At 51.6% G+C, this 8,050-nt stretch overlaps 1 long non-coding RNA gene across 1 annotated transcript in view; it reads left to right on the top strand.

Moving 5' to 3' along the window:
• LOC132022793 (uncharacterized) overlaps positions 1 to 2,706 on the top strand; it is a 3,247-nt gene extending 541 nt beyond the window's left edge. Inside the window, exons 2-4 of the long non-coding RNA XR_009405718.1 lie at positions 613 to 917; positions 1,276 to 1,393; positions 1,880 to 2,706. This is a non-coding gene — a long non-coding RNA (uncharacterized LOC132022793). The remainder of the gene's footprint in view (positions 1 to 612; positions 918 to 1,275; positions 1,394 to 1,879) is intronic.
• The last annotated feature ends 5,344 nt before the right edge of the window (positions 2,707 to 8,050 follow it).

Here is an 8,050-nt window from a genome sequence, read left to right as displayed (position 1 = left end):
GGGCATTTGAATCATAGCCTGAAGCAGGTGAGGAGGTGAGCAGTGAGGGACATCTGGGGAACAGTGTGATCAGAGAAGGGAACAGCAAGTACAAAGGCTAAAGGAGGAGGCCTGGAGTTTGACAGCAATAGCACGGAGACTGCCATGGCTGGGCCAAGACGAGGGAGACGAGCGGGGCGCGGGGGGTGGGGGACTTACAGGACATGGGCAGACAGAGAAGGGCCTTCTGGGCCATGGCGAGAACTTTGGTTTTTACCCTGAATGAGGTGGGGCGCTGGCAACGCCCTGAGCCAGGGAAGGGCAGGATCTGACTTAGGTTCTGATGAGATCCGTCTGGTTTTGTATGGGGAATGGACTGGAAGGGGGGGGGGGGTACAGGACAGAAGCCAGGAGACCAGGGAGGAGGTGACCGCAAGAGTCCAGCTGGGCAATGAAGGGGGCTAGACCAGGGTAAGGGCAGAGGAGGTTGAGAGAGCAAGCGGGATTCTAGGAATTCCTTTGGGCATCAGTCAACACGCTGTTCTGGGGAACTTACTGTTGGTGAGCCCCATGGGTGAACGAGGGATACAGACCTCCTGCAGGCTGAGCCCTTGCTTATGGTTCCGGAAACAGGAGGCAAATAACTGCACTTAATGGTGTGATCAGCGCTTGACCGACTCAGCCCCAGGCCCTGTGCACGGACTTTCTACAGAGTTACTCAATCTCGTGAAATAAGAACAATTACGAACGCCCATTTTAAAGGCGAGGAAGCCGAGACCCTCTTGGAGAGGTTACGCAACGTGCCCAAAGTTAGGAGGCTCCTGGGAAGCCTGCTGGTCTGAGTGCCGCGCCTGGGGCCACAGGGCTGCAGGGCTGGGCCCACCTGACTGCTCCGGTCACCCCCTGTGCCGCTGGAATCAGGAGGGCTTCCTGCAGAGGTGAGGGTTGGCCTGAGTTCCCAGGGATGGGCAGGATTCTGTCAGTGAGCAGAGAGGGCATTCCAGGCCTGGGCACGGCGCGAACCCAGGCCAGGGGGTGAGACCGATCGTCTAAGCCCTAGACTCCCACGCCTCACTTAAAAGGCATCTTTAAAGACACGAGTACCTTTTATTAAGTAAACTTGATTTTTTTTTTTTTTTGGGCTTGGTTGGTTTTTTAAAAACAATTTACTGAGGTAAAATCAACGTAACATCAAACCAACCCTTTCAAAGTGAACGATTCAGAGGCATTTGGTACGTTCGCGATGTGGTGCAACCACCACCTCTAACTGGTTCCAAAACATTTTTGTCCCCCCAGAAGGAGACCCTGCACACGTCACGCAGCTGCTCCCAGTTCTGCAACCCCCCTACCCCAGGCTGCTTTCCGTCTCCATAGAGTCATCTACCCTGAATGCTTCATTCTTCTCCTAGCATGTGTTAGTAAAATGGTTTTTATTTTTATTTATTTGAGAGAGAGAGAGAAAATGATCGGGGTAGGGGCAGAGAGAGAAGCAGGCTCCCTGCTGAGCAGGATCATGACCTCAGCCAAAGGCAGACGCTTGACAGACTGAGCCACCCAGGCACCCTGGTAAAATGATTTTTAAATGATCTGTATTACAACCAGAAAGGGAAAACAAGTATTCATTTCTACAGATGGAAAGTAACCTTAAAAACAATGATCACAGGGCGCCTGGGTGGCTCCTTGGGTTAAAGCCTCTGCCTTCGGCTCAGGTCATGATCCCAGGATTCTAGGATCTAGCCCCACATCGGGCTCTCTGCTCAGCAGAGAGCCTGCTTCCTCCTCTCTCTCTCTCTGCATGCCTCTCTGCCTGCTTGTGACCTCTGTCTGCCAAATAAATAAATAAATAATCTAAAAACAAACAAACAAACAATGATCACAAAACAGCATGATTAAATTCTAGCAGGATCCTGCGGCTGCCAAGGGAGGGCTCCGGGTGGAGGTCTGCTCTGCCTCGTCAAGGCAGGTGAGCGAGCTCGGAGGCGGACTTACAGCACCCACACGAGGCTCTCTCCGTGGGCTACTCAGAAGAATCGAAGAGAATTGCAAAGGGAAGGACATCCTCCTTGGAGCCACCTGTTACCTAATTCATCTTGAATTGGGGCTTCTGACATTTCCACGGTAGACACAGGGTGTGCAGGGTTCGCGAGGGTGAGTTTCCCCAGCGCTCCCGCAGGTCAGAGGGGAGGACCCATGACCCGGACCCTAATGGGAAGCCAGTGCCCCAGCCCAGATGTAATCAAAGATCCATGCTAATGAATGTCTTCCTCTTTCCCAAGCCTTCCGCATCCATTAGGCGGCATGGGGGACACTGGGTCAGTTCTTGGACTCTTGATGTATTTACTCACGGCTATGCCCACACCATACTACCCTTTGTTGCAGGGTCTAATGTCTGCCCCCAAAAATCCTCCTTTTAGGTTTTCTTTTTCAGGACTGTCTTGCCCATTTTGGCAAATTTAGTTCTTCCTGGGACTTGGGAACATACCCTTTGAACACAGAGGCCTGGAAATGACAGACCCTGGGGGCACCTGGATGGCTCAGTGGGTTAAGCCTCTGCCTTCGGCTCAGGTCAGGATCCCAGGGTCCTGGGATCGAGCCCCACATGGGGCTCTCTGCTCTGCAGGGAGCCTGCTTCCTCCTCTCTCTCTCTCTGCCTGCCTCTCTGCCTGCTTGTGATCTTAAGATTTATTTAAGATAAATAAAATCTTAAAAAAAAAAAAAAAAAGACAGACCCTGAATTACAAAGGTCTTCACGCTTCCTGGCCCATTTCCAAGACTCCCAGGGGCACAGGGCAGTGTCAGGGAAGGTGCGAGGCAGGCAGGCTGGGAGGAGTTGCGGGGGTCTCTTCGCCACCCCAGACCCACCCGTGTTGGTGGCTCCCCAAAGAGATGAGACATGTCTGCTTTTTAAATGCCCTCGAAAACAGCGTTCGCCAAATTTGGTCTTTCCCCTGTGCCCCACTTTCAGACTCCTTTTCTTTAAGTCCGTTTGACTTGAGAATTTTCACTTAAACCTAATTTTAAAGGGAACATGTTTGCCTCTGCTTTAAATGAGCCACCGTCTTCAGGGTGAGGTTGTTGCTGCCAGGGCTCCGCCCACCTCCCCTCCCACGGACCCGATTCCGGGAGCCAGCACCTGCCCTTCACCTGCGGGCTCTGCCCACCTGCGGCAGGCGGGAGGTGCTGGGAATGAACGTTCCAGGGAGGACGCACCCTCAGCCACAGACTGGCAGGGAGGATGTCCATTTCCTTGGCTCTGTCTCCACCCTCTCCCCACCCCCCCGGGGGGGGGGGGGATAGCCCAGAGGGGCGGGGTCTCCACCAGAGAGCCCCGGGTGTACCCTCGGCATTGGCCGCACTCCTCCCTCACGTCCCCACATCCACACCAGGGCTTCCAGGGGTCACCTCCCAAATAAACCATCCGCCTTCAACGGATCCTCTCTGGGATCTGCTTCTAGGGGAACCCAACCCAAGGCACTTGCTGGAAAGCAAAGGTATTAGGAGATTCTACAAAGAAGTAAGACAGAGCCAGATCCCACAGCTGCTGATGGCCTGGCACTGGCTCTGCTCTCTGTTTCTTAAAAAGAAAGAACGGCGGGTAGAGAGATGGCAGAGACACCCTGGCCACACGTGGAGACTTTTCTTCCCATGGCAGAACAAGGACAGAAAGGGAGGGGAAATGACTCTCAGGGTGAGATGACCGGTTTCCACACAAGGCCCTGGACCCCACATTGCTCTTTCCAGGCCCTTCCATGGTCCATAGCTTGGGAGGTCCTGGAACAACAGGCCAGCTCCAAGGATGGTGGAACAGCCCCCCCACACACACACACCCCCAGGCTGGACGGCTGACAGAACACAAGCCTAGGGGACCCTGTAGACGGCACCCAGCATGGGGCTGGGCAGAGGGGCCAGATGGGGGCTGGAAAAAGGACTTGTGGCCCCACTCTGAATGAGCTCAGAAGGCCGTTAGCCTGACACATGAGCTGATGGCCTCAACTCCGCTTAGAGTGCATCTTGAGAAGGGAGAGCTCATGTACTCATTCCTTCGCATACTTATTCATTCTCCAAGTGTTTATTGAGTACCTACTATGTGTGGGCACTGTGCCAGGCACTGCAGAGATAGATGGCCAGACTGAAATCCTTTTTGGTACTGACCCTCTAGTTGGGATACAGAAAACAAAACAAAACAAAAAACAACAACAACAAAAACAAGTGAACACAGAAATAAATTCTGAAATGAGAGTCTTTGGTGCTATAAAGGAAAAACAGAATGATCCAAGAAAAAGTAGATGCGGAGAAGGCTTTTGATGGTATGGCCTGGGAGGGTCTCTGAGGAGGGGTCACGTAAGCTCAGAAGTGAATGTGGAGAAGTAGCTGCTTGTGCAAAGAGATAAAGAAAGAGGGTTCAAGAGAGGGAAGAGCACATGCAAAGGCCCAGGGAAGGGAATGAGTTCGGTGTGTTAGAGGAACAGAAGCAGGTCGCTGTGCTAGAGTGGAGGGAAAGGAGGAAGAGTAGTAGGAGGTCAGGGGCCGTGGTCACTGGGGTCAGAGCAAAGAGCTGCCTGGCAAGTATTTGTGGGATCAGTGAGTCGCTCAGAGCCGGCATCCATGGGCACTGGATGGGGACCAAAGTGGGGTCTGGGAGGGTTTTTTTTTTTTTTTTTCTTGCTGTCTTTGTTGGTGGGAGAGAAACCCAAGGCAGATGGCCTTGGTTTGCGTGGGGCGCGCCCAGAATGCAGCAGGGAGGGGCGAGCTCACCCGACAGACCCGGCTGATTTCAACCATTCAAATCAGCCAACTCATCTCTGGCTCCCAGAACAGTGTCTCCTTGATGAGGCCCTGTTTACTGGGGTCCTATGCACCAGCGTCGGTGCGACCCCATCAGAAGATCCCCAATATAGTCCTTCCCAAGAAGACGCCCACAAAAATAGAAAAGTTCAGTGCAACGTGGAAAGGCAAGGCCCAGACCGAGGAAGGGCTATTCGAGTTGGCTTTTGAAGGATAAAGAGGAACCACGGGACAGGAATCATCACCAAAGAACAGCAAGGATTCCCCTTGCTCGTCACTGTGCCCCAGGACCTAAGTAAGACACAGCCCAGCATGCGGAGGGTGCTCAGTCAATATTTGCTGGTGGAAAGAATTAGAGCTACCCACACTTCAGTTATTCAAGTAACTGCCTTCATGATATTTTTTTTCCATACATTTATTTACTTTAGGGAGAAAGACAGCACAAGTGGAAGGGGCAGAGGGAGAGAGAGAGAATCCCAAGCAGACTCCACGCTGAGTGCAGAGCAAGACACAGGGCTTGGTTCACAAACCTGAACTCAAGCCCTGAGCTGAAACCAAGAGTCGGACGCTTAACCAACTGTGCGGCCCAGGCACCCCTGCCCTCATGATTTCCATGCAGTCTGCCTCCAATTCTGCCATTATTTCATAGTTGTCTTCACATTGACTTACTAGTTTTTTTAAAAATACATTTATTTTTAAAAGGAAACACTTTGGGCGCCTGGGCGGCTCCATTGGTTAAGCATCTGCCTTTGGCTTAGGTCACGATCCCGAGGCCCTACATAGGCTCTCTGCTCAACAGGGAGCCTGCTTCTCCCTATGCTCTCCCCCTCACTTGTGCTCTCTTCCTCTCTCTGTGTGTCAAATAAACAAATAAAATCTTAAAAAAAAAAAAAAAAAGATGCTCAATGTCATCCATGATTAGGGAAATTCAAGTTAATAGTACAATGACAGACCAGTATGCACTTACTAGAATGGCTAAAATTAAAAAACAAATGAACAAAAAAAAACCCCCAAACCCTGACAATACCAAGTGCCGGTAAGGATGGGAAGCAACTGAACCTTTCCTATGTTGCTGGTGGGAACGTGGTCTGTCGCTCTGTCCGGAGCCCTCTACAACAACAACTTAGGGACCGATGTGCCCCTGGCCAGTGAGGAGAGCGCTGCAGCATTGGAGCAGCATGCCGGCAGGCACAGCAGAGACGAAAGCACAGACATGGGAAGGCTCAGCTCCAAAAGCACAGGGGTCCACATTTAGCTGGATTCGATTTTGTCTTTTCTGTCTCTGAGTCCCTTGGCCCCCAGCACGGAGCAGTCGTTGGTTGACACCAACGAGTCAACCCTGTGGGCTCCTATACTAGTTGTTCTCTCTGCAGGAGACACCCCCTTCTCCCGCCTTGACCACCGACCAACTCCTACACTCACCTCAGGGATGCCTCCTCCACCTCCTCCCTGTCTCTTGAGGGACCCCTGCTCTGCAGTCACCATGCATGCGTGATTTTGTTCTGCTTGTAGTCACTTCCCTTCCCTCCGTCCTTTGGGTCAGTGAGAACCGTTTGTGCGCAAGTGACAGAAAACCAGCCCAACTGTTTTCAGCCAAAAATGGGAAATGTAGTGGCTCAGAAAGCTAAAAATCCCAAGGGTGCCACTTTCAGGTATGGCTGGCTCCAGGGGCTCAACCCCTAGCCGGCTCTATGTTGACCTCTCTCTGCCAGCCTCTTCCCTATAAAGTCCTCTGATGCCCCAGGCTGTCACTCCCTCACTCTTAATCCAATTGGAAAATTGCATCTCCTTCACAAAGAGTTCCCAGTAACCTAAGTCCCAGGATCCAGTTTCACAGGGCAAGATCAGGTCCAACTCCACCTCTAGGCTAATTGCTAGAGCCAGACCTGGTCACGGGCCCACTCTTAGAAACAGGGTCCTGGGGTACCCCACCCAAACCTCAAGGACTGAGATGGGGAAAAAGGAGGTTCTCCAGCATGAGACTGGGATATTAGTACCTGAAAATGACCTGTTCATAAACTTCCCAGCTTCTCCTGGCAAACCCTAACTCCTCCCAGCATGCTGTGTGACCTCAGGCCAACCCTTTCCCTTCTCTGGGCCTCATGTTCCTCCTCTGGAAAATGGGCAGGAGGCTGTATAAATTCCAACATTCCAAAATTCTGGGACAGCTTCCAGAACTGGCGGTTGCTCCCCAAATCCCAGGAACCTTCCAGTACTTCTGGGGACGGAAGTGGAGTGTCAGCTTGAGCTGGCCCCGGCCCCCTGGCCTGGGAACATGCTTAGAAGATGACAATTGGGCTCCACTCTTGTGGCAGCCTTGCCAAGGAAAACAAACCCAAGAACCAGGCATTAAAGGTGAGCATATTTGATGAGTTTTAAGATGACAAATTATTTACACAGGTGTGGGAACCATCCCCGGCACCCTGGTTTCTTTCCTCTCTCTTCCTCCCCTTTCCAAATTCTTTCCCCCAAGGGTGCTGACAGATGTGCCAAGGGAGGGGGGTGGCTGGTTGTGGGGATCTGCCCAGAGAGAGCCCAACAACCTGAGGCAGCAGGGGAGGGGGCAGAGCAGCGACAGAGAAGCCCTGCTGCCTTCCTCTCCCTCTTGCTCTCAATCCCCGTGACCTGGGGAAATAGGACTCGGAGGTCCTGGGAATGTCAAAACTACCTGAGTCCTTCTACAGAATGATGCCCAGTTCGTCCTTAGTTAACAGCGAGGAGTGGGGAGGAGGTGCCTGGCTGGCTCAGTCAGTAGAGCAAGCGACTCTTGATCTTGGGGTTATGAGTTCAAGACCTATGTTGGATATAGGGATTACTTACAATTTTAAGAAAAAAATTTTTAATTAAAAAAAAAACTAAAACAAACAAACAAAAAAAAAAAACGGGGGAGTGAGGGAATGAAGCTCACAGGGTCACAGAGCCAGTGAGCAGCTGACCTTGGAGTCAGCAAGGAGACAAGAGGAGAAAGCATTCTGTTGTATGAGCTGAGCCCCAGGAATGCTTGAATGAAACAGACAAAAGCCCCTGCCCAGTGGGACTGAAGAGGAAACAAACAGTGTAAACAATAAGCTATTATCACAGATGCTTTAAGAAAATAAAAGAGGGTTTAAAAAAAATTAAAATAAAAAAAAAATCAAAAAATAAATAGGATATCATTCAGTATTTAAAAAACAAAACAAAAACAGGGTGAGGCATTGGGGTTGGGGGGAGGGCACTCTAGGTTGAGGAGGTGACACCTGAGCTGAGGAAGACAAGCAGGAGCCAGCCACGGGGAGACTGAGGGAAG

This window comes from Mustela nigripes, chromosome 7 (genome assembly GCF_022355385.1).
Source record: "Mustela nigripes isolate SB6536 chromosome 7, MUSNIG.SB6536, whole genome shotgun sequence".
Lineage (NCBI taxonomy): Eukaryota > Metazoa > Chordata > Mammalia > Carnivora > Mustelidae > Mustela > Mustela nigripes.
Note: the sequence above shows the minus strand (reverse complement) of the source record. Positions and strands in the feature narration are given on the sequence as shown.